Source organism: Mus musculus, chromosome 5 (genome assembly GCF_000001635.26).
Source record: "Mus musculus strain C57BL/6J chromosome 5, GRCm38.p6 C57BL/6J".
Classification (NCBI taxonomy): domain Eukaryota; kingdom Metazoa; phylum Chordata; class Mammalia; order Rodentia; family Muridae; genus Mus; species Mus musculus.
Genome location: NC_000071.6, coordinates 149,846,039 through 149,871,430, shown reverse-complemented (window position 1 = coordinate 149,871,430; position 25,392 = coordinate 149,846,039). Strand labels below are relative to the sequence as shown.

The following is a 25,392-nucleotide window of genomic DNA, read 5'->3' as shown; positions in this document are numbered from 1 at the left end:
TCCATCTGCTGTCCTCATGTTCAGGTACAGAAAATAAGCAGAGCATCCAGGATGGGGCTGTAGGTCTGTAGTTCTGAGCAATTCAATGACCACACCCTTGTGTTCTAATGGGAACCATTGGAGAGGTAACCCAGAAGTCTCTTCTAGCCCAAGATAGACAGGTACAAACCTCTCAGTGGAAGTGCTTCTGTGATCGTTGCCAGGTTTTTGGGAGGGGTAAGTCTAAAACCAAAAGAGTTTGTCTGAAGAGACCATTTGGGGGCTGTCCTGATTAGAATATAATTTCCATGTCTCCCCAGCCTAGGATTTATGTGCCAGAAGCTTGGTCCCCAAGGTGTGGTATTGGGATGGTGATATGGATGATGTTTTGAGAGAGAGGAAGTTGCAACACTGGAAACATCGCCTGCCACGGAGATTAATATCGTTCTTGTAGGACCCTAATTAATTCCTGCAAGTTGTTGTTAAAAAATGTAAGCCTGGTGCCTGGATCTCTCTTGTTTCCTGCCTTGTTTGGGTTGTTTTCTTTGGAAGATAACTCCAGTGTTGAGTAAGTTAGCTTAAACCTTGACCTTAGATGGCCTCAAGCTGAGCGCCCACCTCCACTCCTCCCAGACACCAAACCACAAGTCTGGTGATGAAATGAAGCTTAGCTCTGGTGGTATGGGAACCCCCACACATGCATTGTGTGTGTTCATTCTAGGACCACTCCCTAAGATGCGTCCAATAGAGACTTGGACTATCCTGTTCCAGTTAGTGTGTGTGTGTGTGTGTGTGTGTGTGTGTGTCTGTGTGTGTGTCTGTGTGTGTGTTTGTCTGTGTGTGTGTCTGTGTGTGTCTGTGTGTGTGTGTCTGTCTGTGTCTATGTGCAGAGTATGTGTCCATGCATGTGTGTGTGTGTCTGTGTGTCTAGCTGGCTGTGTCTGGCTGGCTGTGTCTATGTGCACAGTATGTGTCCATTCGTGTGTGTGTGTGTGTGTGTGTGTGTGTGTGTGCGCGTGCGTGCATGTGTGCATATGTATATGCTTGTGTATACGTATGGGTGTGTGTGTGTGTGTGTGTTTATGAACTCAAGGTTATTCCCACATGGTCTTCAACAGGATTTCCTTCTCCCTCTTAGCAGCTTTTCCCTCTCTAAAAACTGCTATCCCTCCTCATAACTATCTTACTTAGCAGCTCTTTTTTTTCTACATTTTTTCCTGTCTCTGTTATTTACTTTTGTTTTATTTCCATAGAAACCTAGCTCTGAAACATATCAGCAGGACAATCTAATTCAACACTCTCATCTTACAGATGAGGAGACTAAGGCCCTGAGAGCACAATCTACATTTTATTCCAATGAGACACAGACCGGTGAAGAGAGGGGATGGGGGCGGGGGGGGGGTTGCTCACAGAATGACCCAGCTCCTGTCAGGGCACTGGCTGTGTTTCTAGACCTTGACGTCAATGGAGCTTCTTGGGGTGGCAAGCTCTCCCTGCACCCCAGAGTGCCCCAGAAGCCCAGCGGTGTGCAGAATTGTGAAAGGCTCTTGGTTCCCCAAGAATAAGCTGTCTCTGCCTCTGACATTTTCTTCAGATTTTTGGGTCTGGTGAAGGCCAGCTTGCTTCTTTCTCAGCTTCCCAGAAGCCTTGATGTCATCCAGAATGTTTCCCCTCGCTCTCAGTTGACCCGGTTCCCCATCGTGTTGCATGGTCTTCCTTTGGCAAGCAGCCCCCTGCTTATTCAGCAGCAGGATGTCTCATTTTACCTCTCCTGGGTGTCTGATGCCACCTGGTTGTCCCTGAGCAGAGATTCATGACACCACTGCATTTGGACCACCCCCAGTGGAATCTTGCTGCAATGTTTCTGCCTCCCCGGGAACTGGGCCATGACCCATCCACACCTGCACACAATGCCTGCCAAAACATGATGTGTTGAGGAAGCCATGTGCAGAGCTTAAGGGCGAAGGAGATGTGGTTTGGGAGAGTACTGGACATTTGTAGCCCAGGACTTCTCCCTCGCGGGACAAAGTAAGGCAGAAAATCAAGTGGCCTTGGAACCATGGAATATTAACCGGGAATGGAACCTGAGAGATGGTCTAGATGAGTCCAGTGGGTGTCAGATCTAAGATCCATCTGAATCACCTTGGGGTGGGGGCTGTTAATGATGCAAAGCCCCAAGCCCTTCCAAGACACATGGTGGATTTACTTGGATGTGGCAAAGCTCAGGAAAATGACTCACCTGTGAGTCCTGGGGTTCAGATTCATAGTCATCTACACATACCTCCTCACACAAAGATGGGGGCTAAGAGTGAGGCTGGGGGAATCCCCCACTTGCTAGTCCTCCCTCTGCCTGGGTGATAGTGGCTATGGCTCCCTGCTATGCAGATGGGAGCTGATAGCTGCTGCTACATTCGGCCTGCTTTCCCTTTGTTTTCTAGGATACTTCCTGTGTGTCTCCTGTCCTCACTCAATGAGGAGGAAGGAGGGGTACCTGGGGTGAAGGGAAGAGCATATTGGCGCAGGCGACGATGCCACAAACTAGTGACTGTACTGATAGCAAGCACAGCTTCAAGTCCTTCATTAACTCTGCCATTCCCGAGACACAACATCCCCTCAAAGTCTATTGATGAAGAGCCATCAGCCATCTGTCAGCCCATTAAATGTGTGTCCAGTCCTCCACCTAATAAAACACCCCACAAACATCTGTTCCGACTGGTTTTTCTTTTTTTTTTTTTTTTTTTTTTGGAGTCCAGCCAACCCCTCTCCTCCTTCATCTTCCCTGGTCATCTGTAATTTACTCCCACTCTGTGGGATGTGACAAGATGTGGGAAGAGAGATTAACCCAAAAGTTGCATTCTTGAATCTCAAACTTGCCTGACTTCGTTTTGTTTCCACCTTGTTAGCATCTTCGCAGTGACCAAGGTGTCAAGCCTTTTGCCTCGGTGGCATTTCCAGCTCTCAAGGGGATAGCAAGGGTCATCACATACATGTGATCGCCACAGGAGGCATTTGAAGATTTCTACTGGGAATGTGTTTTTAGAAGTGGTTTTATCTTTCAATCGGCATTCCTCTTTAAAATTAAACTAGCCGTTTGATTCTTCGCTGCCTCGTGTGCAATTTCAAATCATTTCCTCTCGCAGGGCTTGCCAAAAAATCTCACAAATGAGAAGATGTTTTATATCCTCAGTAGAAGTTTTCTTCCACTCACTGACATTAATCACCAAATGCCAAGAAAGGCAAATAGACAAGACAAAGCAGCCGGCATAAATTATAGGGTAAGGCGCACAGATAAGAGCAAAGTCAACTGCTCTGTGTACCACCTCAGATCCCTTTTGGAACTAGATGGTGGCATAAATCTCACGTTATAAATAAATGAGACATTTCTGCACTGTGTTACACTAACACTGTAAAACACACGTTACGGTTCACCCCCTCCTAAGTATGCAAGCATTCGAACCAGAACTAAAATGACTCAACACACACACAGCTTTGTTAAGTGAAGGTGACTTTGACACAGGGATAAAAGAATCAAAGAATTCAAATGGCTGGGACACCTAAGAGCCAAAACATAGATTCCACTGTTGGGAAAACAGCCAGGACAGCGGATCCAGTCATGTTACACTTGTTTGTTTGTTTGTTTGTTTTTCGAGACAGGGTTTCTCTGTGTAGCCCTGGCTGTCCTGGAACTCACTCTGTAGACCAGGCTGGCCCCGAACTCAGAAATCCACCTGTCTCTGCCTCCCAAGTGCTGGGGTTAAAGGCGTGCGCCACCACTGCCTGGCTCATGTTACACTTTTAAGAATGTCATTCCTACAGTGAGTTTTCTGGCTCAGGGGAAGCAATGGCAGAAAGTCTGCTGATCAAATGTGTGTGTGTGCACATGTGTTTGTGTGTGTGCACTTACATGTGTGTGTGCACACATGTGTGTATACATGTGTATTCATACACATATGTGTATGCGTGCTTGAGTGAACATGTATGTTCACATGTGTGCACATGTTTGTACAAGTGTGTGTGTCCTAGAGACATTCCGAAGGTGCTAAGTAAATGCTGTGACTGAATGTTGATAGGGTGTTTATTCCAATAGAAAACCAGCACAAACAATACATTCCCATGAATAAGAGACTTCCAAATTTTATGAGTTTGAGGCCAAATCAAATATCTTACACTTTAGCACTGACAGTGATTTTTATGGTCATTTTATAGGAGACATGTTATTTTACTCACAGAAATATGGCGTACATTTATTGAAACTAATAGAAAAATCATAATTCTGTAGATGCCACAGTAGTCCAATAACCCCAGGCAAAGGAGTAAGACCAGATGGCTAACATGAAATATATCGACATCAATAAATACAAAAACACAACAAGTTCATTGATGAATGAAATCCTGCGTTCTTTATGTGATACTCTAAATGCAAATGGCGATCTTGCTTCGTAGAAAATGCCAATTCCTGAAAAGCCAGCTGTAATAGAAAAGAGATTTGACGGATGATTACTGCACTCTGGACAGAGTGAGTATACCGGTAAACTCGGAAAAACAGCAGCTAGCAGGAGACAAGTTGGAAAGGAATTCATAGATGTGAAACAGAAATGACCAGAGACAGAACAAAAATGGTCATTGGTAGAAAGATTTAAAATGACTAGCAAACTGAAAGATTCCAGTGCCATCCTTATACAAAGCTAAAGGTTTCCAACTGTACTAAATGAGAAGCCTTGATTCTGTTGTTACCATCATGCATCAGTGGGTTTAAAGTTACAACGCACATTGGCACACATTTGCAATGACCTTGAATCTATTTCCTTTTTTAGATTTATTTTTCTTGTGAGTTTTGCTGGCAAGTATGTAAATGCACCGTGTGTGTGTGTGTGTGTGTGTGTGTGTGTGTGTGTGTGTGGTACTCAAAGAGGCCAGAAGAAGGTGTCATCATTGGTAACTGGAGCTATAGGTAATTGTGAGCTACCATGTTGGTGCTGGGAACCAAACCTGGGTCCTCTGGAAGAACAACCAGTGCTCTAACTGATGAGCCATCTCTCCAGCTCCCTGAATCTATTTCTTATGCAACATGACCTGGGCTGGCTCCATGATCTGAAGAGGCAAGGCCGATACTGTCTGGCTTCTTAACACACCGTACACTGCAGGGCAGTGCTTAATGATTATAATAGATGCTCACTGGGAATGGGGAACCACACGTATATAGGGTATTGGGGTAACAAACGCCATGAGCCAACAAATCCGGTATTTTTTGGAGACCCATCGTGTTGTCTGATACATCAGAAGTGGTGTGTCCGTTATTTTAATTATCTCTTCAGCAAGAAGGATCTTAAATATTTAGAAGCCAAGAAAACCAATTTTTGAGTCAAATGCCTGAAGTCTGTTTAGCACATCATAACAGTTGGGGTTGTTGTTGTTGTTGTTTTAAACAAAAGGAAAGAGACTACAGACTGGTTGTTCTGTTAAGACAGGTTGGTGCCCAGAGCTGGAAGCAAGCAAGCATAGAAGCACTATGGGGAGGCTCTATGTGACACTAGAGAGTGGCCAGGTTGGCAAGAAGCCTGTGGATCGGGATGTAAATAACAGAGTGCTGGATGACGTGTGCCATTGAGTGGACCTGATAGTAGTTAGACTGCCATAATTAGCCCAGTAGTGTTCTGGGAGGCAACTGGTAAACTCCTCAGGAATTTGCTTCTAATTTACTTGGCTGCTGTAGCTTCCAGCTACCTCAACAAGAGAGAGGCGGGCACTCCTGCAACTCTTTATCTGGATTCCCACCCCTCCCCCACCGACAGGGTTTCTCCATGCAGCCTTAGCTCTCTGTCCTGGATCACACTTTGTAGATAGACTGGCCTCAAACTCACAGAGATCAGCCTGCCTCTTCCTCTCGAGTGCTGGGATTAAAGATGTGCTCCCGCCACCGCTTTGTCTGGAAATTTCAAAGCAATAAGAAGAAAACCAAAAACCGATCTCAGAACTACAATCCTATGTATACTCCTTCATCCCATCATCAAATCTGTGGCCACTCTGGACTCTGTACAAATTGAATGCAATGGGTAATTTAACACAAATTAAATAATAGTTGACTCTTCTACCCGAGGCATATTAATTGCAATTATATGATATATGTTATTTAATCCACTTTGACTCATAAAATACATGACAATGAAATACATGATGTAGAGTTTTCTATTGAAATGAATCACAAGGGCAAGCAAGATGGCTTAGCAGGTAAAAGTGCTTGTCACATAAACCTGACTACCTGGGTCTGTGGACGCTCACTACCTCCTGGTAAGTTTACAATATTGTGAGGTACCAGAGCACTCTGTAAAATTAACAGAGCAGGTCAAATGGAACCTCACTAGAACATTCTTACACAAGAAACAACTCTAGCACATTACAGGACGTGACCATCAAGACCAGCAGCAGCCAGAACAGCTTCTAAAATTGATGTGTTTATAAAAAGATAAAGAGAGGGGGGATATATTCTATAGAGATGTAGTCAGGTATCAGGGAAAGGGGTGCCTCGGCGGGCCCATGCTGAGGCATCCCTTCCCCCTGAAGGACCAGCCACATATAGTATAGTACAGAATAGAGTTTATTTAGGGCATGGGGAGGAGAGTTAAGAGGGTAGTAAAGGCAGAGAGATAGAAGAGTCGAGGAGTAGAGGCCGGCCATGAGCACATGGGGGGTTGGGAGGGATGGGAAGCAGAGAGGAACAAGAGAGCAAGGAGGGGGCAAGCAGCCCCCTTTATAGTGGGTCAGGCCTACCTGGCTGTTGCCAGGTAACTGTGGGGTGGAGCTTAGAATCTTAACAAAAACTGTTGATTCTGTCGCTCCTTGGTGATCAGCAGGGTTTCATTATTTGTAAGTTTTGAAGAGTTGGCAAACTGTCTTTGGCTGAATGAAACTGTAGAAACAAAGAATCTACCTAGCTCTAAGCCTGCTTAAGAACAAAGAACTGGACTATAAATATAGGGGTTTGAGGCTACCTACATTCACACCAAAATCCATGGTAGGAGATTCCCTTTATATAAGGAAATCTGGATGCTTTTAAAGAAATACTGATTTAAAAAAAAAAAAAGCAAAACAAAACAAAACAAAAACAGCCTTGTCCTGAAAAGCAATTTTATTGAATTGAAAACTCATTAAGTCAATGAAACACCCTTTACCAGGTTCAAAAAGTGAGCTTTTTATTTGTTCAATTATCCTTATAGGCAGTTCTTTAAAACTGGAAATTACAGATTTTTTTTTTAGCATTCAAAAATCCACTTCACTTTCAAAAGCCCCAAGTCTTTGCTTCTCCACCTCTCATCACGTCCCATCAGAGTGGATTTTTCGTTCACTTTGCTTTTCCAAAAGCCCTGGGGAAGGAAAGGAGAGGGGGAGTGTACCAGCTGGCTTCCTCAGCAAAAGAACGGAAGGCAGTTTTCACTCCAATGCAATGAACTGCAATGGGAGAAGTGTTCTCAGTGCACCCAAGTAGTTGCTGATGTTCTGAGAGAGGGATGCTCGTTCACCTTGTGGCTCAATGACCTGAAAGGGACAATCCCAGGAACGTAGGAAGGAGTAACACCAAGCCGAGCATTCTGGAAGACTCTGGATGCCCAGGTTGTGGTGCTGAGTCAGACATCCTTGAAGAGATCACCCCAGTGGCCTTCACACGCAGTTCCGAAGATGGGTCCTGGGCAGTGATCTGTCACCCCTCACAGATCACATGCTGCCTCTCTGTACCCCTCTACCTATTCCACTTTCAACAAACCTCCTGAACTACGACTGCTGGTGGGTCATAGGGCCTCAGCTTTGTGGAATGCCCACTTCATTGGGGGAATTCATTATCTTCACAGTTAAGTGTTATAACTCAAAAGAAAATCAGACATAAGTACAGGCTGACCTCCCTCGGTATCAAGGGAAAATCCAAGTAAGGGCAGTCCAGGCCCCAGTCACCGCTTATAGCACAAGTCGGCTCGATGTTCTTCCTCAAGATGCAAATAATTAACCAAATAAACATAGTAGTGGCCAAATATGAGACTATTCAAGTATGCTCACTTGAACAGCGAACACCTGAGAATACAAGGAAGTTGGAGAGAACGGATAACTGTGGTGATCTTGATTAAATGGCCTCCACTCCTTACAGCACAGAAGCCCTGATCGTGGCTGTTTGTCCTGAGGGCTGGGGACATAGCTATATGCTTCCCGGAGGAGGAAGCATTCTTCTTCCATTAAAGACATAGGCTCTGATGTAGAGAGGCGATGCATGCTAAAGGATTATAAGAGACTTACAGGGCCTTGTCCAGGCCTTGCCTTAGAAGCCAAATGAGCAGGATGCATGTGTTTCCTAACTCTATCAGTGAAACAGAGTTAATGAGGAGAAAGGTCCTTTTTTTGGTTTGGGTTACTACAATGGAATTGTGGTTCTGATCTTCTCCAGGTAGTGCTGTGGTTTCAGCCTTACCCCAGCACTCACTGTCTTTAAGTTTCCTTTGTGACAGAGGCTAATCCTGAGCACGTCAAAGGGCATCCATCCTAGATGACTTGATCCTGTCTCCATGGCTCATCCTTCCTAACAGTCTGATTAGAGCGGCAGAGGTTTAAGTAGTGCTCAGTACCAAGCTCTGTGTGTGTGTGTGTGTGTGTGTGTGTGTGTGTGTGTGTGTGTGTAGCAGCATATACATGCACACACGCACACACAGATGGAGAGTCTCATTTTCTCGGTCCTAAAATTTGCGTTAATCGTATTGGATTTTGACAAGGAAAAAGATGAACAAGGTGAGAGAAAACTTTATCCAGACCTTTCTTGGCTAAATAATAGCTTTCAGATCTCTGAGCTTATCGTTTTATGATTTTTTTGTTTTTTGTTCATGAGAACCTTCAACATTTTTTTCAATAAAGTGTCTTGAGAGAAATTTAATATGCCTATTTATGTTGATAATGTAGGCGAGAATTCTACCCAGCAGAGCACAGTTGCCAGGGGCTTGGGGATGAGCCTGGCTTGAGAGGGCTTGCTTGTTAGTAGTAGTGGAGGTGTTCAATCAGAATCTTAGGGGAATTATCAACAACATAAAGTCCATAACAGGTGCATTTTTAGGAGCCAAAAAGCCGGAAGTTTTCTTGTTCATCTTCCCTGGCTTTCTCCCTTTGACACACACTCTATTCCCCAACCACCAGGACAACACCTTGGTTTTGGACAGACTGACCTTCGGGGCCTCAGTTCTCAGGGGACCTTGTATTTTCTGATCTGTCTTCTTCTATCACAGGCTCTCGTTACCCTGCACACGGGTGTCTTCCGACAGGTTCAATACCAAGCCTTTGCTTACGTCTAAATACTGTTTGAGAAATTTAAAAGTCGCTATATTTAACTCTTTAAAACAATTTCCCACTCCCTTTCATGAAAATGGGACTGAAAATAAAGATAAATGACAAGATTGTAGTAAGATTTCTTGGAAAAGGACCTAGAGTTTTCTCCTGGTTCTGTCCTTAGGGCCATGTGTTTTGCCTCTGTGTTCACATGTTAAACATCCGCAGACATCCTAGATGCAAGGCAGCCAACTTGATTAAGGCAGTCCAGCATGGCTGACTAAGTGGAATGTCACCTCCCACTATTGCCCCATAGTCACTGGTGGCGGAGATGTGTCAGGGTCTCCATTCCCCCAGCTGTAAATGTAGGTAATGGCTCCCCCCAAGCTGCAATGCGCTTGTGAGGCTAGTTGGGATAAGGCATAAGAAAACAACCATTCTAAATGTTGGGGAGGGGTGGAGAAGATGGGAGTGGGGGTAGCTAGCAGGGAGGAGGGCAAAGCCTGACATCTAGTGGCCAGTGTGGCATCTGCACTCACGGGACTGGATTGTCTTAGAGGCTCCCAAACTGGGATCACATTCATAAAGGTCTGAGTACAGATCCCTCTACTGGTCATCTGCCACTGTGGATCCAGCTGACCCCATGAAATATTTGCTTTGAAGACACCCCGCCCCCAACATGATTGACTCAAGATGCCCTTGGGGCTGTGTCCCTTTGGAAGCTCCAGGAAAGAACAGGCTTTCTTAGCTCTTCCAGCTTCTGGAAGCTTCCATTGTCTTACTGTCTTCTCTGACTTTGACTGTCCGGACTCGTAGAGACTCAGACTACATTAGGACCATCTGCATAATCCAAAGTCAAATCCCAGTCTCACTCATTAATGTTTCAGGTCTGCAAGGGCTCCCCTGCCGTGCGTCGTGGTTTATCTGTGACTTAGGCATTTGTTGGAAGCATGATGTCCAGTGTGGTGGCAATCAGAAGGGAAGGGGCCTCTATCAGGTAGGGCCCAGTGCTTGGCCCTCAGCTTAGTGTGGGTATGGCTTCAGAAGGAAATGCAGCATTTCTTATTATGCGACTGTGGTTACTTCTCAAGAGCCTAGAACTACAAGGCTGTACCTATCCCCATTCAGTCCCTCTGGCTTGGCATATCCTCTACTATAGGATTTGGGCAAAGCTTGTACCATGCTCTTTGGAAACTCAACCTCTAAATCCATAAACTAAATAACCTTCTGTTCTTTATGAAGTTAGCCTGATTCTGGTGTTCTGCTTCAGGAATAAGGAACAGGTAGCTGTGCCAGGTAAAGTCACTTTGTCACGTAAAGTCACATGCCTACATTATATCACAAGCATCTTTGGGGTACCATTGTGCTACCTAAGGCATCATCTCACTAGACCTGGGGAATCATGGTGGGTGTGTAGGAGAGACATTTAATTTGCTAACTATTATAGAATTATTTCCAGTAGGAAAGACGATGGAAAGTGAAGAAGGTACTCCAGTCACAGAGAGATTTCCCCAAATGAAGAAATTCACGAGAACATTCATAATTGAAGCAAAGCATATTTGTGGCAATGAAGTGTGCTTCAGGCCAGACACAAACACACGGGCAACGGATTTTCAATACAAATATCAAAAATACAGAACAGAGAAAGTGTAGTCTCCAGTAAATGATTCTGGAAGACATGGATGTCCTCGTGCAGAAGAGTGGAATTGGACTCTGTTCACATCAGCAAAAAATCAGTTCAGACTGAATTAGATGATACAGTGTAAGATAAGAAACTATGAAACTGGAAGAAAGGCACATGGCATTGGCCTGGCGTTTGTTAATGTGACTCCAAAAGGTCAGAGAATAAAACAAAAGATGAGCGGTGAGATCGTATCAAACTATTGACGAAATGAAGATAAGCTCTAAGGGTTGGGAGACTGTAATTACACTTTGTATATCTGGCAAATAAATACCCAAAGTATTTAAAGCACTCAATGACACAAAAATTAAGAACACTATTAAGAACACACAGATGGCTGAATAAGCATTTCCAAAGAGCTGCAAATACCACTGTTTAAATAGGTTGTGGTGCTGCGAGTGAGAATGGCCCCCACTGGCTCTTGTAGTTGAACACACAGTTCTCAGTCGGTGGCACGGTTGGGGTGTTTAGGAGGTGTGGTTTTATTGAAGGGATGATGTCACCGGAAGTTTAAAGACTCCTGCATTTCTGGTTCTCTCTGCTTCCCACTTATGCTAACGGGTGCTTAACAGTGTTTAACTCAGCTTCCTGCTCTAGGTGCTATTCCTGCCTCTTGCCGCCATGCCTCCCCCACTACGATGGACTCCTACCTGTCTGGAGTGAGCCGATAAACCTTTCCTTCTGTAAGTCGCCTTGAGCATGGTGGTTTATCACATCAAGCCAAAAGGGGATGAGTACACCGGTGTATGGGGAAACGCTCAGGATTACTAATTGCTAGAAAAACGCACATTAAAACCATCGTGAGCTATCACTTAAAAATGAGCATGGTCAAGGACGTAGAATAAGTAGCACCCTTTACTGTCCGCTAGAATGAAGATCCATTCAGCTGGGCAGTGGTGGCGCACGCCTTTAATCCCAGCACTCGGGAGGCAGAGGCGGGTGGATCTCTGAGTTCGAGGCCAGCCTGGTCTACAGAGTGAGTTACAGGACAGCCAAGGCTACACAGAGAAACCCTGTCTGGGGGAGGGGGAAGACCCAAAAAGCAACAAACCAAAACCAAACAAAACACCCCCTACCCCAAAGAAAGAAAAGAAAAAAAGAATTCAGAATACAGAATGTAGATGCTTACAACAACAAAAATATACATACGGGATTGCCAAATGAACCAGCTGTGGTGTCTTGAATATGAGGCTCCTATGCAGAAGGCTTTATATACCTGGCTGGTGGCACTATTGAAAAGTGGCTGTATCATGAAGAATCTAATTTCATCAATGACTTAATCCACTATCATACAGTATAGGTTATTAGGATCTCAAACCTGAATGGAAGAAGTGGGTGACTGGGGTGTCAGTTTGAAGGGTACACCTTGTCTCTGAGCCCTCCCTTGCTCTCTTCTGCCTCCCAGGCACCATGAGGTGAATATCTCTACTATACCATGTCTATCAGGCTGGGCCTCACCAGAACCCTGAAGCACCACCATTAAAACCATGGCTTAAAACGTCTGAAACCAGGACACATAAGTTATTTATATCAATGTGAATAACATCACCAAGCCCACAGTGAGAAAGTACCCCCAAGGAAAGCTAACCACCATCTTGTAGAGTTATCTATGCTTATTATAGCAAGCATTTCCATAGCCAGGCTATGAAAGCAGCCACAGTGTCAAAGGGACAAACCAAAAGATACAGTATATATGCATAATGGAATATCTTTTGTGTTAGCCAGGCTTCTCCAGAAGACAGAAGTGATAGAATGAACACACACACACACACACACACACACACACACACACACACACACACGATTTATTACAGTGGCTTATGGACTGTGGTTCAGCTAGTCCAACAAGGGCTGTCCCCAACAGAAAGGCCAAGGATTGGTCATTCCATAGGGGTAGATGTCTCAGCACTCCAATCTGCTGCTGGAGTGCTAGAGGATTTCTGGAGAGCTGCTGGTCTTCAGTCTACCTTGGATCCTGCAGAAGCCATTTCTAACCCCGGCGAAGGAATGCCTCAGCAGCAGGACAGATGAGCCTGACAGAGAGAGGGAGGGCGAACAGGTGAAAAGCAAAAGCTTCCTTCCTCCATGTCCTTTGCTGTGGGCGGCCACCAGAGGGTGTGGCCCAGACTTAGGGTGGGTCTTCCCACTGCAAAGGATCCAGTCAGGAGACTCCCTTGCAGCTCTGCCCAGCTGCTTGGGTTCTAGTTGGTTGCAGATGTACTCAGGCTGGCAACCAGAATTAGCCATCACATCTTTGTAAAGGTAGCTTTTGAGTAGATGGAATGTCTGTATCTATGACAACATGGACAGACCTAGAGAAAGATTAGGCTAAGTGAAACAAACCAGGGACAGAAAAGCAAGTGCCACACAATATTCATAATTCACACATGAAACTTTTAAAAATTGAACATATTTAGGCAGAGGGGATGATGGGTGGTTCCTGGAGCTTCGGGTGGGGGTGGGGCATAGAATGCTGATAAAGCAGTGCCAAGTTTTGATTAGAAAGGAAGATTTTAGGGGTTAGGGATTTAGCTCAGTGGTAGAGTACTTGCCTAGCAAGCACAGGGTCCTGTCTTAAGATCCAGAAAAAAGAAAAAGAAAGGAAGATTTGGCTAGTGGGATTGAGTGCATAGCACACCACTATAATGAATAACAATGTATTACACATTTGAAAACTGCTGAGTGATTTTAAATGTTTTCACCCCAAAACACATGAGGTGCTAGGAATATCCCTTCATGTGATTCAATCATTCCATAATATTTGCATACATCAAAACAAGTCTTACATCATAATATACATAATGACTATTTCTTCATTATAAATGTGGAAAGGGGGAAGTTCATTTTAAAGAATGTATGACCTTAGAGAGGAGATATTAAAATAAGAAAAATTGTTCATAATATAATTTCCCTTTAAAAAATAATAAAAGCTTTAAAAAATGAAGTATTTAGAAGCTGTATGAAGGCGAGGGGTGGAGGGAACCAGAAAGCCCTAAAAGGCAAACAAAAGAAGACCGTGGAGAACAATTCTGAAGGCTTCATTATGGGCTTTGGAATTTTTCCCAAGGGCAGCCAGGAACAACTGAAAAACTTTAAATAGAAATGCCATCTTGAGGAAGAATGGAATTGTGACAGTTGCAGGAAAATAGATGCAACTGGAAGGCACTGCTAAAGGAACTGAAGCAGACTCCGGCCTTCCCTTATATACAGTCTACATTAGAGGGGGAGGTGGGGGAGGGGGAAGAGGCAGAGAGGAAAGAGAATGAAGGCTAGAGATAGGAAGGGCAATGGAATGCATGCCAGAGAAAGCAGAAGTGGAAACTAACCAAGAAAGGAAGGACACCAGATGGGGTGTAGGACACAAGACAGCAGTGGGAGAGGAGAACAGAAGAGAATACAATACAATGGTACACACACACACACACACACACACAGAGATACACATAGACACACACACACACATGCACACAGAGACACAGATACACACAGACACACAGATGCACACACATAGACACTTATACATAGATACACATAGACACACAGACACACACACATAGACACACACACAGAGATGCTGAGATAAAAACATTATGCTATCTGTTAACCTAAGAAAATCACTTTAGCAAACAAAGAAGGTAAAGGAAGGTTTTAAAGTTGGGGATGGTTCACTACACTAATCCCAGTCACTCTGGAGACTCACGGGAGTTTGCCATGTGTTTGAGGGAAGCCTGGCCTGTGTGGTGAGTTCAATTTCAGCCTGGGCTACAGGCTAAGATCCTGTCTCCAAAGCAAAGGAAACAACAACAGCAGAATGTTTTACTCTTTGTGGAAAGCTTAGGCAGGACATGGTTGAAGGTTTATTGTACAAACCCAGAGAAAACATCATGGCTGTCTCTGGTGTTATGTGGTTGCCGATTGTCTTAGTTTGGGTGTTGTTGCTGTGGAGAGGCACCATGACCACAGCATCTTATGAAGGAAAACATTTAATTGGGACTGGCTTACAGGTTCAGAGATTTAGCTCACTATCCTGATGCTGGAAAACATGGCAGAGTTCAAGCAGATACAGTGCTAAAGAAGGAGCTAAGAGTTCTACATCTAGATCAGAAGACAGCAGAACATGACTATGTGCCAACACTGGGTGGAGCTTAAGTGCATAAGACTCCAAAGCCCACCCACACAGTGACACACCTCCTCCAACAAGGGCACATTCATCCTAGCAAGGCCACACCTCCTAATAGTGCCACTCCCTATGGCCAAGCATTCAAGCATGAGTCTATGGGGCCAAATGTATTCAAACTACCACACTGACATAGGCCCACGCTATGTGTTCCTTCCTTTGACATCTCTGTGATTTGCAAAGTCCTTAGCCTTTTTGTATTTCCTCTTCCTTACCTGTAAAGTGAGACCATTGCCCGGACTAATTTGAGTCCCAGTGCTGTTTTGAGGATATAATGAGAAAGCACAGCAATGCATTTAACTCCAGAGCCTGGTACATAACAAAAGTCCAGTGAGGTTTAATGGTTCTTAATGGTCAGTGGGGCCATTTCCAGTAGGAACAGAGATAACTGGGGCACATCAAGAGACACCAAAGAGAAGAAAATAACAGAGATAATGGTGGCCTAATCAAAAATGGTGTGAGGTTGAACAGAAGGTCCAGGCTGAAGCTCTTGTGTCCAAGTGGGCATCTGGCTCAAGGATGCTGCCGTGGATGATGGTGGACCAGGCACAGGTAGGGAATCAGAGTGTGTGTGTGTGTGTGGGGGGGGGACTGTTGAACTGTGATGGTGATTGCTTTTATTTTTGCTCTTTTGACTCAAAGTGCTTTTGAAGTTCCCACCAAGCCAGATCAAATAGATGTTGGTTGAATATATTTTGAGACATTTGGCTCAGGGGCAACTTTGAGGAGTAATTCATGGAATCCAAGAGATGGACTGTGCTCCCGAGGATACATTTAGAAAGAGGGAAGGAAGCCCTAGGGTTGATCCCTGGAAGATATGAACAAAGAAGACACCTTCTCATTTCATTTGTCACTTGCATTGTAAGTGCTCATTTAAGGTCAGTGCTGTATACTTCCATTACACTGAAAATTCTGTGCAGGCAGTCACTACAGCCAACCTTCTCACCATTGCATCTTCGAAGAGGAACACAGAGATGATGCATGGCCCCATTCAATAAATATCTCCAGTTGAATCAATAAATGAAAGGCATGTTATGAATCAAGGATGGCAAGCCTAGCTTATAGGAAGAATATATCGAAGGTCCATGGAAGTCTGAGCATGAAGATAATGAGGATTTAAAAATATACCTGGGACTAGAGGGGTAGCTCAGCAGTTAAGAGCCCTGTCTGCTCTTGCAGAGGTCCTGGGTTCAGTTCCCAGCACTCACATGGCAGCTCACAACCACCTGTAACTACAATTCCAGGGGTTCCTAGCCTCCAAAGCCACATATGCATATGGTATACAGACACATGCACACAAAACACTCATATACTAAAAGTTAGATAAATTAATTTTATAAAATAAATGTGCAGTCATTGTCACAGAATTTATAAGAATGGACTATGTAAATAGGAATGAAAATTGGAATAATTAATTCTAAGATGAACTTTAATAGAGTTATCAAGTTATGGTTATTTGATGACAATAATGTTGAGGTTATAAAAATGAGACTTATGAAATGATAATATTAATTAAGTATAAGAAAGAGACTGGGTTATAGCTCAGTTGGAAGAGTGCTTGCCTAGCATGCACAGGAATTAGGTACCATCCCCAACATCTTGGCACGCTCAAGAGAACTCAGGATGGTAGTAAAATAATCAGAAGTTCAGGGTCATCCTTGGCTACATAGTGAGTTCAACACTAGTCTGGGATACATGAGATTGTGCCAATAGATAAGTAAGTAAGTAAATAAACATCTAATTACATCTATAGCTTCGCGTCATTCAAGTATACTCTTGTCTGGTAACACATTCCTTGCTGGCCCAACTGTCTACAGTGAGAGCGTCCACACAAGACCATCATAGCCTGTATCCATTACTTTTCTACTATTGTGATAAAAACACTACGGCTGAGGCAATTTAGAGAAGAGTTTATTTGGGCTTACATTTCTGTGTTTGATTCCTTAACAGTGGATCAAAAGTATGGCAACCGAAGCAGAAAGCTGAGGGCTCACACACCTTGAGCCACACAACCAATGGCAGACTAGAAATGGTGTGACTCCGTAAGCTCTCTAAGCCTGCCACCAGTGATGCATTTCCTCCAACAAGGCACGCCCTCCAAGCCTCACCAACCAAGGCCTCCAACTGGGAACCAAGCATTCAAATGCCTGAAACTGTGGGCAGCATCTCATTCAAACAGCACAGGGCACTGCCTGGGATAGTCCTTTTACATATTTACATCCGTGTTCCTTTTACAAATACCCCTCTTAGCATGCTGGGACATAGACATTAAAGCAAGATGAGCAAGATTAACAAGCTTCAAAGTTGACTTCATACCCTGGATTTAGGCTCCATGGAAATTGTGACAGTCAATGATCTCTTTGCTAAGTTCAATAGTTAGCCCCTGTGTCTGTGCTCACTTGGCCTGTTGGTACCATTTTTGAAGTTGCCGTTTATTCTGGCTTTTGTGAAGCTTTTTCTCACTGCCTACTTTACCTTCTGCCTTGTTGACGATAGGCCCCCTTAGTCTTGTTCGATGGCCCCATATTACCTCTAAACACTGAAGTGCCCCAGAGTTCTGCACTTGGATCTCTTCTATCTACATTCCCTGGTGATCTCATCAAATCTCTGGCTTAAAATGCCACCTGTATGCTGAACTCACGTTTTGATCGCAAGCCTGAGCGTTCTGCCCGGCTTTCGAGTCATGTAAACAATTTCACACTGACATTTGCTTTAGGATGGCAATTTGGCATCTCAAATCATAGCACACATAAACCGCCACCTCCTGCTCCCCTAGGAAAGCAGCTCTTCCCACACCCTTCCCATCCTACTGGGCGGCTTGGTCTACTTAGGGGCTCAAGCCAACACACGCGTATCTTTCACTGACTGCTTCTTCTCAGAGCCCACAGGTGAGCTGTCAGGCAGTCTTTAATGGTGAATAGATTGGACTTCCGGTGCTTTACTGCATCGTTAGTCTCATCCTCTTCAAGCAAGTCAGCTTCCGGTCAGTACCTGAGAGAACAAGCTTAGCGAAAGAAAAGGTTCACGCGGCTGCTGGGTCAGCAGTTTCAGCCTGTGGTCTCCTTGCCCGATGCTTTGGGACTGTGGCAGTCCAGCGCACTATGGCAGGAGCTAGCGGCTGAGGATGCCCGTTCGCCTTATGCTAATCAGAAAGCAAAGAAAGAGACAAGGGTCCGAGGACTCACTATTCCCTTCAAGGCATGACCTCAAAGACGGAACTTCTTCTAATTGTGTTCTTCCCCTCAAATTTTCAGCAACTCCATGTAGTGCCATTACAGGCTGGTGACCTGTCCTTTAGCACACAAGTCTTGATTCAAGATATAGCAACTACCAACTCCATCCGTGCCTTGGGTGTGTCTTGCTTGGAGAGATTTAGAACTGAAACGTAATATGCGTGTTTTCTCACCTTCTCTCCTCTGAGCTTGGTTTAAAGCAGAAGCTATGAGCGCCTGTTGGCTATCGCTGCTCTCTCTTCTACTCCTGTCTTATCTCTGTCTCACCCACGAGCACTGTCAAAAAGCAGAAGTGGCCTCTTCAACCCAGATCTCAGTTTCAATCTCTCTCTCCCTCCCTTTCTCTCTCTCCCTCTCCATCCCCCTCCCTCCCTCTTTCGCCATCCCCCTCCCTCCTTCCCTCTCTCTCTCCCCACCCACTCCTCACACACGCACGCGCGAGCGCGCCACACAGCAGCCTCCTCAAGGCTTTAAAACTTGCCAGATACTTGTTTGTTCCTTCTAGCAGGAAGACCCCTTCTCCCCCGCGTGCCGCGCATAGATTCAGAACTCTTTCACTTTTTTCTCTAGCTCACTGCTGTAACATAGGACGTAGGAGAGGTACCTCAGGCTCCAGTGAGCCAGCCCCAGCACGTGACAGTACACTTGTGTGGACCACTTTGAGATCTGTACGGGTCTCAAGATTAATCTCCTCAAATCTTTAACACTTCTGATAACACTGCAGCATCCACTGGGAGGCGGGTACCTGTGTTTCTGCCTTTCTTTAGTAAGATCCCTTCCCAGCAGAGCTCAGAGAGAGCACTGTGACCTCAGAGTGTAGGATGTAGACGTGAGGCAATGTTAGCCAGTGAGCATCCTCCCCATGCTCTCTCGAAGGACGCTGACTGCAGCCATGTGCTTGCCCAGAAAGACAGCCCTTACAGCCAGCCCTTCACCTCAGAAGTAGATCACAGGAAATTCTATTCAAATACATCCTGTGATAACCATGATGTGATGGTTCATGCCTGTAATGCCTTTAATTCTAGCACCCAGGATGCTCAGATAAGAGGATCACAACATGTTTGAGGCTATCCTGGGGTATATATTGAGTTCCTTGATAGCCTGAGCTACAGAGACCTTGTCTCAAAAAACCCCAAACTCCAGTGAGGAAAGGAGGGAGGGAGGAACACACATACACACACACACACACACACACACACACACACACAGAGAGAGAGTGAGAGAGAGAGAGAGAGAGAGAGAGAGAGAGAGAGAGAGCATGAGTGAGCCCAAGTGAATAAGATACAGTTTCTAGTTGAGAAGGAACAGGCAGACTCATACATCTGAAGAGAAAAAGGAGAGAAAACCTTGATGAGTCCACTTATCAAAACCTACAATTGCGAGAGCTTATCGATCCGAGGTGACTGGTTTCTTTTTAAAGGCGTTAGGGAACATCTGCTGTTTGGAGACACTTCAAAGGTAATCTGAATAGGGATCGATACATGTTCTCAGCCCCGAGCCTATCTGCTTACTCAAACGTGAATAAAGATGAAAGGGGATGCGAAAACCGGAGTTTATGCTTGAAGTGTACCAGCTCCAAGTCAGACGATTTTATATGAATTAGATCCTATAATCCTCACATCTCTCAAATGAAATATTCTTGGTTAAGAAAGTGAGGCTAGGTAAATGGACTTTGTTCTTTCTTACCGCTGAGCCTTCTACAATGCAGGCACAGGGAACAGGTTAGAGGAATTTGAGGGGCCGCCCACAGAGGAGGTGACTGCAGACAAGTCTACTGAGTATTTTGTTTAACTAACTCCCAGCTTGCTTCCTCCCTTTCCTCTGCAAGGGCCTGTTTCCAAACGGAGACAGTTAGCGAATCCCTCTTTCAGCCACTAGAGGGCAGACGCGGAATAAAAAGTTACCCAGGTACCCAAGGTCCTGGCCTGGGCTTTGCTTTGGGCCATGGCTGGCGACAGTGTACATCTTCGGCCCCTTTTCAGGTCACAAATTCCTCCTGGGTCCCTTCCATTTCATCCTTGGCATAGCCGTGTCAATGTTTGTTTGTTTGTTTGTTTGTTTGTTTGTTTGTTTCTAAGCCATCTTCATCTTACAAGGTTGCTTATTAACTACAGAGAGATGATTTTTATTTTACCGCCACGGCAATCTTAGACTGCAAAGGCTTGCTGAATTTGGGGAAGGCATCGATTCCTGATGGCAAATTGAGTTCATGGGGAAAAGCAACCCAAAGACAGAACATGGCTTTGGGGGGGATCTATCTTGCAGGCTTAACCCTAATCCCAAACAGCTGTTCAAGAACTAGTAATGAAACTGAAGGCCCTTGGCCACATACTACATACCATGTGACTAGGATCAAGGTTTTCCTGAAAGGGTTAACCGGGGTTACTGTTGCATTTTAAACATGAAATGAAGCTAGAGACGTTAACTTTGAGACCCGCTATTTTTTCGATTAAACCACAGGATGCCGGGGGAGGCGTTGGTTTAATTTCTGAACTCATTCCACCACACCTTGCCACAGCCACCAGATCTAAAACCAGGAGGAAAACCAAGCCAAAGTCAGGCTAGGACATGGCTCCACTAGCAAAGCGCTCACCAGACAAGCACGAGGACTTATATTTCATTGCCAGAACCCAAAGAAAAAGTTGGGCATTTTGGCACATGCTTTTAATCCCAGAACTGAGAAGACAGAGGCAGGAGGATTCCTGGAGTTCACTGGCCAGCTTGGTTTACTTTCGTCAACTCTAAGCCAATGAGAGACCCTGTGATGGTTTGAATATGCTCGACCCAGGGAGTGGCAGGATTAGAAGGTGTGGCCTTGATGGAGCAGGTGTGGCACTGTGGGTGTAGACTTTAAGACCCACATCCTAGGTGCCTGGAAGCCAGTATTCTGCTAGCAGCCTTCAGATGAAGATGTAGAACTCTCAGCTCCTCCTGCACCATGCCTGCCTGGATGCTGCCTCCATCCCACCTTGATGATAATTGATTGAATCTCTGAACCTGTAAGCCAGCCCCAATTAAATGTTGTCCTTATAAGAGTTGCCTTGGTCATGGTGTCTGTTCACAGCAGTAAAACCCTAAGACAGACCCTGTCTCAAAAACAAACAAACAAACAAACAAACAAAATGGATGGAGCCTCCCAGGCCTCCGCAGGCTTGCCAACACATACATACTACATGCATGCAAGCTCCTCTCACACATCCATGTGCATGCACATACACAAAATTAAAGGCAAAAGAGATGTCACCTCACAATCAAATTCTGGGGTGAAAAAATGCGCTCAACTCACCAAGTTTGCAGAGTTTGAGCAACTTATGAATGACAAAGAGTTGGAAGAATACTTCCAGGCCTACTGTTACAGGAAAACTGACCTTAAGTGTGTCACTAAAATGGCCTCTCCAGTCTCACTGGTGAAACGTCTACCAAGGTGCCCTAAAAACATCTTAGCAAGACAATGGGCAAATACTGGTCTAAAACCTCATACCCTTAGAATTCTACAGCCTGGGGCCAAACTCACCCCATCCACATTTCCAGACCAGCTCCCCACAACCCCAAGGCTCCGCTTCCCAATAAAGGGTGTTCTCACAGAAAGGGAGTCATTTCCTCTTATCCTTTCAACACCATCTAGCAGACAGTAATTCTGTGTCATTCAATGGGCTTAATAGGCACATTTTATGAACAAGAATTGTTCTACAGGCAAGGCTTCAAAGGAAAAGAAAACCCAGGCCTATATCTTTGTGAAATTAAATAATCTATTAGAATCCTAATAGAGACAGAACAAGACCAGAAAAAATCCCAGTAGGTGATGTGGCGGGTTGTACCTTATCGTGACTATACAATCCTATAAGGTCTCTAGACAACGCAGAGAAAAGTATTCAAATTAGGAGGATCAAGGGAAGCTTTGCAAAGGAGTTGGGATTTAACCAGCCTTTGGGAGATCAAAGAAATGTTCATAAGACAGAAGAATATATATGCATACGTGCTGCAAGCATCTGTAGTTTTGTGTAACTGACCAGTGTGACTTGGGGGTTGGGTCAGGGAAGTGGGATTCTGTAAAGGGTAGTGGTAGGCACACACGTGGTTTCCTGTAATGCCAAAAAAAGGAGTGGATACCCTTGTCTTCTCAAAGAGAACAGTCCGTTCTGACACACCAGGCATTGAGTACCGGTTAAGGCGAAACCTCCCTCTGGGTAAACTTACAGTAGAACCTCCTGGACCTGAGAGATTTACTTCATGAATGTCTGCCGGAAAGATCTCTTGATGTCCCTCATCTGGGTTCATTAAACTCTTTTCTTCTGCTGCATAAAACAGCCACCCACCTTCTAAAACCTTGACTAATGTTTCCCAGAAGAGAACTAGTCATTTCACATGCTGTAACTAAATATATCATCACCCTGGCCTGTCTTTCAGAGCTCACCTCCTACTCCACCCCCCACAGCCCCAAAGACTGCAGATCTCCCATCCTCCACCCTCGTCAGACATCTTGGTATATTCTTTGTGTCAAACTGTGCTTGTTAAAAATTGAACCCTTTTCATCCAATGTGGCTGCTCACTGCCTCTGGTTTTACAGGAAGGAAAATCCACTGCCGCCATTTACCAGGAACATCTCCAAGGTCCAGCCTCCTATCGCACAGGGCAGATGATAACTGTATGATGGAAAAAATATGTGACAAACAAATAAACAAACAAAGGTCACAAAACCTTTTTTGAACAGTAGCCCAGGAGCTCCAGGGAAGGATTCATTTGTTCTTGGTGTCCTCTTTTGCTAGCTATGATCAGGTGACAACACTTCAAACAACATAGAATGTCCCTGCTCTCTATTGTTCTGAAGAGCCCCTATGACCAAGGCAACCTATAGAAGAGTTTACTGGGTCTCACAGTTCTAGAGGGTTAGCGGTCATGGCCATCATGACAGGGAGCATGGCAGCCGGGAGGCATGGCTGGAGCAGCAGCTGAGCGATTACATCCTTATCTACAAATAGGAGGCAGAGAGCTAACTGGAAATGGCATGGGGCACACCCACCTCCCTCAACAAGGCCAAGCCTTCCTAACTGGACCGACAAATGGGGAACCAAGTATTCAAACATACGTGTCTAGGGAGGCCGTTCTCATTCCAACCACCGCATACAGGGTCTCAACGTTTCAAGAAGACGCTCACTGATTGCGTTCCCTGAGTCGATGATGCATCCAGTTTTCCCAAGGCTACAGATGCTGAGGAGACTCAGCCACACTCTCTAGGGATCTGCTCCCATAGGATATTTTGTGAAGTTTCTGTCACAGCGAGGAGGAGGCTTGGCTAAATCTCAACTGACTTTTTAGAATCCCACCCAGGCTTAAAATTGAGATATAGGCTGAATTATGTCACCACCACCACCCCCCAAACTTACACATTGAAGTCCTATGATGTAATAATACCTGAGAATATGACTTCATTCAGAGAGAAGGCTGCAAAGAGATGACCTCAGTAAAATGAGATGTTCAGGAAGGATGGCATGTAATGTAGCCAAGTGTCCTTATAAAGGGAAACCATGTGAGAGTCCAGGGAGAAGGGTGACTAGTCCTGAGTTTTCTTTGTCGCTCTCTTTTCTCCCTGCACTGTAGACAGTTCTCCCCTGGGGACACTGGGCATCAAGGAGCGACTCACTTTCTCTTATCTCTACTAGATGAGAGTCAAGCTGCACGGTATTCAGCACACACTTCGGAAGCTCAATAACTATGTCCAGAAACAGTAACTATTGACAACCCACCATCATAGCCTCCATTGTCCTCCTTACACTGAAGACAGGAAGGCTTTGATCCTCCACACTTCTAATCTTTTTCTCATAAAATCTCATTTCCTCACCCTGTCCTAAAGAGCCCTGCTCTGGAGGTTGTATTCCAGCTGTGTGCACCCCCCTGGACTCCGTAGACCTGTCAGAATCGCCTCTGCTTCCACATGCTGAGCCTTCTCCTTGATCTCTAGTTTTGACCCTTCTCACTTCCCTCCTCTCCTTTGCTATCCCGAGTCTGTGTTTCAGCATCCCCATTCCACATCAATCCCTATGCCCTGGCCTACCCACTGCACGGACCACACCCTTGCGTGACATCACCTCCACTTTCTCAGTGCCAGTACTGGAGTAGGCAAGCCCTGAGCTCAAATCTATGCAGGGTATTTCTGTGCAGACTTTTCTGATGTTTTCGTTCTGAGATGCTGCTCAAATTAGAAGATGTTTACAGAACATCTGGTCTGATCGAATGTCTAATTATTACAGCAACAACACTGACGTCCCCGCACCCTTCTAGAAGCCTAAAGTTTTGGCTGGACGCCTATAGAAGATATTGGGAAGAGTGTCAGCTTTTCCTGTGGATCAAAAGTACCAGCAGGGGAGTTAACATATCTCTCAGAGGTCTGATTATAATCTGTGTTCCTGGTCTTTGATGTGGAATTGTGACACAGAATAGCGACCGAGTCTCCAGCCCACCTCTTGCCCTGTGGGTTTCAGATTCAAGACTTGCGACCTCAGCTCTTGTCTGAGTTCCCAGCCGCCTGCCTGGCAGATGTCAGACGTGCCACTCCATAATCATGAGCACCAATTTCTTAAAACAAGCCCAGTAATCAGGGTCTGTCTTGGAGGACTCTGATTGCATTTATCTTGAGGCGTGCCTTCAAGCAGCATGGCCCTTTCATTTGCAGAAACATTTGTCTATGGCTGGTTGTTTTCCTCCTAGGGAAGTCAGGCAATACAATCGACCCAGCATCCAGAGTTCTAGGAGAACTTAAAGTGTTCTTTCACACTATAAACACATACCATCTTCAGATCTTTTTTTTTTTTTTAATGTAATAAGAACAGGAGAAATGCTCACAATGTAATAGCAGATGCAGAGTCTCTAAACCCTACCTGCCTCGTGCCAGGTACTCTGGGATTGCTGTTCAGATTAATTTTAAACTTCCTTTCAGTGAGGTATGTGTTGAATATTAAATTTTGTTTTAAGTTAAAAACAAGACCGGTGGAAAACATGAACATTGCCGTGCCACCAGACAGAAGACTTAG

At 45.0% G+C, this 25,392-nt stretch overlaps 1 long non-coding RNA gene across 1 annotated transcript; it reads right to left on the bottom strand.

The window, feature by feature from the left end:
* Positions 1–7,150: 7,150 nt before the first annotated feature.
* 4930500F04Rik (RIKEN cDNA 4930500F04 gene) lies at positions 7,151–23,684 on the bottom strand. The gene is made up of 4 exons (NR_045758.1): positions 23,451–23,684; positions 22,959–23,007; positions 18,538–18,640; positions 7,151–7,340 (listed from the first exon to the last, which is right to left on the bottom strand). It is a non-coding gene; the product is annotated as an RIKEN cDNA 4930500F04 gene (long non-coding RNA).
* Between the last annotated feature and the right edge of the window lie 1,708 nt (positions 23,685–25,392).